The following is a 4,253-nucleotide window of genomic DNA, read 5'->3' as shown; positions in this document are numbered from 1 at the left end:
TAGCCTCTCAACAGCACCCTGCAGGATTCCACACCATCTTTTCAAAGCACTTCACTAATGAGCTGCCATCATTTGTGCAAACAGCCTTGTGAGAAGGAGGAGGTTGTAGCTGTTCCATTTACAAATGAGAAGAGTGAGGTTTGAGGAAAGTAGACGAGTTTTCCCAACTGTGCAGTAAACCCAGATAGGGCTTTAAGCTCTGAGCTCCCTGCACTTGATCCCATGAGCTAGGTTACTATTTGAAATGAGACTCCTTCGGACAACGAATTCTTAGATTCTGATGTCACTAAAATGGGGTAGAATGAAGAGAGAAATTCCACAAATGGAGATAGACTTAAAGCATATGATATACAACATCCATGGACTTACATCCAAGGCAAATATACAATTTTTTTTTCACATGGCTCATGGACAAAGGCTTTAAGAAAAATAATAGCAGTCTCAGGAATCATGTTCTTCCTAACAAGCATGAGTGGCACACTATTCTATGTGTATGTAGGCCCAAGGAGTATTTCTGTATGCTATTCTGGGTCCAGCACAGGATATGAGTTTAATTGGAACTGTTTTAATTCACATCTGGAATTTTCCAAAGAATAGCTCATTGACTAATTGGCCCCTTGAGTTAACAAATGGTTGCTATTTTGATGACTGAGTTTTTTAAATCTGTAACAACTTTTTTTACTCCGTTCAGTTCAACATACATTTATTGGGCAAGCAACAATGCTGGATATTGGGCAAGGCAAGGAAGGATAGAGAAGTTGGGGAACAAAGGTAAATAATATGCAGTCTGTTGCCTCCAGAAACATAAAGCCTATTTGCATAAATAACTGATTTAACTATAAGGCAAATGGAATTTGATACTATAAAGGAGGCAAAGATATGGGAAGGCAGAGGAAGAAATAATGAGTGTTATAAAAGGTAATCAAAAGGGGCAAGAGGCAGGGAATTACAAGGCTTCATGAAGGAGGCAGCCTCTGAGCTAGGCCATGTAGAATGCATACAATGTCAATAGGTGAAGGAGAAAAGAGAATTCTAGGCAGAGGGAACAGGACAGAAAAGACACAGATGGAAGTAGAAAGGCTATGAGTGACTAAGTTGGAAGTGTAGGTTGAGGTCAGGTTGTGAAGGACCTTGAATTGAGTTCTGCAGGCAGTAAGGAGTCACCAAAGATTTTTGAGTAAGGAAGCCAAGTGCTCCCCTGCCAGCCTGAAACAACTGGGTTACTTCTAAGAAGCAATGAACTATTAGCTGATGTAAATCATGCTATTTGGGGGCCTCTTTGCTGCATCAGCTTAGCCTTACCCTAACCAATAAAAAGGCCCTCATTTTACAAATGAGGAACCTGAAGCTTAGAGGAGACAAGTGACTTAACCAGCATCATGTTACCATAACTCTACCATGTAGAACCAGGGCCAGACAGGAAATCTGGGCCTACATATTCCATAGCCCCAAAAGATGTGATGATGGTGGCGGTGGTGGCAGTGGTAATGGTAATATGATGGTGATGATGGAGATTTTTTGTTTTCGATAAACTGGTATTTCAAGGTTTTGTTTTTATACCTCTTCTTTACATTTTTCTATTTTTTAATGTAAAAGCATGGAACAGATTCGCCATATAATCATTTTAATCAATTTTCTGCGGTGATAACTTCCCTGCAACTTAATTGGCAAAGTTGTTTCCCAAACTAACAGTACTACGGCATCATCTAAAAGTCACCTCAAAGAGACAGAACAATTCATTAAAAACCACTAATGTCTGCAGGGTTTAAAGATGTTAAGTGTTCATTTGGAGAATGAGAAATCAACGCACATTGACTTTTGCCATCCGGGTTTGTCACGCTCTGTGTCCGTGGGATGACTCACATTGCTAAAGCCCAAGTTTAATTAACATGCTTATTCTGTGCCGCTACTTCCATTCTAACAAATTAAATGTTTAAACAGCCAGTGCAAACATTTAGATCTGAGTCAAAATTGTTTGCACTCTGCCAGTTTAGGCATTTAATTTATTATAATCCTTTCCATAATACATACTTTGAAAGTCATTCTTTTGCACTGAAAAATATTGTTAGTATTTCAGCTGATGCTATTGAATCTGAGACTATCAGAATGTGATGTGAGAACTAAATTGGACTGCAAATAAGGCCAATAAATGAGATAATAAATGAATCCTCATCTATCCTAACTTCCTCAATTGACCAAGTGATAATAATGACAGGTGCCAACTCAGGCCTGACTTTTGTCCCATAATCTCTGCTCTTGTGGAGAGATGCTACAAGATGAGACAAGGATCTTGCAAAGCTTGTAAACATTTCTTCTTAAGAGCCTTTCCTGGATTCTGACCTCTTCCTCCCTGCAGATGTTTTTTCAACATACAGAATTTTGCTAGCTTTCAACAACTTCCCCTTCCCTGGGCTAAAGAAACTGAAAATGCAATGGAAGAGAAATTATAACAAAAGCTTCATTGACACAATGCTGACTGCACTGATAAAGATCTCAGGCAAGCAGCCAAAGAAGCTAGACAGAGAGAGGTTCCCAAGGAATGACCCTGTTTGGCCCCAGGTGACCACAAGGTGGCAGTGAAGGTCTTCTTCACCCTCCCCATTGGCACCACCCTCCCAGGCCCCGACCCCCAGGCACTGTGCCTCTTCCCCACTGTCTCCCAGGGAAACAAATGGATACACCCAGATCTAAAAAGCTGACACTTTTACATTTTTAATAAAGATAACTTGTGTTTTATTGTGAATAACATGGAAACTGGAAAATGATTGAAAATTTCCCCCAATAGCCCTTGCTTGAAGAAAATGGAGCATGGTGTTGGAACCAAGAGGAAAATATTGTAGAGTAATAGATGCTGGTCATGCAAACTCATTAGATCTCAGCTTCCTCATCTACAGAATGAGAGGTTAGGTTCCTCTCATCCCTGAGGTTTCTTCCAGTACCCTTCCAGAGACAATAGCATGGATCAAACTCATCAACCAAGGGAGAGGGGTCAGTTTCAGGAGACACCAATTGGTTTGTTACTGTGTGCTAATCAAGGTCACGTGCCACTGAAAACCTGAATGCATTCACTCTCTGGTTCTTCAGGCTTCCATCTCCTGCTCAGAAATATTCAAGGTCTTCCACAAAACATTCCAGATGGTTTTTACTTTGAGATTGAATTATATAGAGTCAAGCTTGGTCAGATTTTATAATGAAGCTATATCTACCCAAAAATTGGCTGGTGAAGGAAAGGAGGAAGTCGTTGAATCTAGCCAATTTGTTGTTTCTGAAAGCAATCAACTCAGATCAATCCAGCTTTGTTTGTTTTTCCAAATAATGTAGGTCATTTAGACACACGATAGGGCTTTCTCCTAGAGCCACCTCAAGGAACTACCCATTCAAAAGGGCTTTGCTAAATGAGAATGGATGCCTGCACCTCAACACATGCTCACTATTTAAATGCCAGGAGGGTTAACTGAGAAGTAACAGACAAAAGTCTTCCCACTGAATATCTATGCTGAGGCATTTTTAAATGTTTTTAATGTCTAAGGGTTGTAATTAAGTGAGGCATTAATTAGCTTTTCTAAACCACTTTTTAAAAAGTTAATCATAATTAGCATTAATTAAATACTATGTTCCAGACAATGAGTTAAGCACATTATATGTATTACCTCATCAATTCTTATTCCAACCCTATAAAGAAGGAACTGATACTTCCCCAATTTTATAGATGCAGAAACTGAGGTTTCAGGAGATGAGGTCACCTACCCAGGTTCACACGGCTGAAAACCAGGTATGCATGCCTGACTGCAAAGTCCCAGCTCTCTCTTTTTTTTTTTTTTCAGACAGAGTTTCACTCTGTCGCCCAGGCTGGAGTGTGGTGGCAGGATCTCGGCTCACTGAAAGCTCCACCTCCCAGGTTCACGCCATTCTCCTGCCTCAGCCTCCTGAGTAGCTGGGACTATAGGTGCCCGCCACCATGCCTGGCTAATTTTTTTTTTTTTTTTTTTTTTTTTTTTTTTTTTTTTTTTGTATTTTTAGTAGAGACAGGGTTTCACCGTGTAAGCCAGGATGGTCTCGATCTCCTGACCTCGTGATCCACCCGCCTCAGCTTCCCAAAGTGCTGGGATTACAGGCACGAGCCACCACGCCTGGCCACAAAGGACCCAGCTCTTGAAGGAAGTTTATCCAGCCCCAATTCCGTTTTTCATCTCTTCATAATCCCCGAGGATGTTTGTTTTTTTGTTTTTTTGTTTTTTTTTTTTTTGAGATGG

The 4,253-nt window shown here is 40.5% G+C and overlaps 1 non-coding gene across 1 annotated transcript; it reads right to left on the bottom strand.

The window, feature by feature from the left end:
• Positions 1-1,919: 1,919 nt before the first annotated feature.
• On the bottom strand, positions 1,920-2,015 carry MIR759 (microRNA mir-759). The gene has a single exon (NR_036042.1). It is a non-coding gene; the product is annotated as a microRNA mir-759 (primary transcript).
• Positions 2,016-4,253: the final 2,238 nt, after the last annotated feature.

Source organism: Pan troglodytes, chromosome 14 (genome assembly GCF_028858775.2).
Source record: "Pan troglodytes isolate AG18354 chromosome 14, NHGRI_mPanTro3-v2.0_pri, whole genome shotgun sequence".
Classification (NCBI taxonomy): Eukaryota; Metazoa; Chordata; class Mammalia; order Primates; family Hominidae; genus Pan; species Pan troglodytes.
Note: the sequence above shows the minus strand (reverse complement) of the source record. Positions and strands in the feature narration are given on the sequence as shown.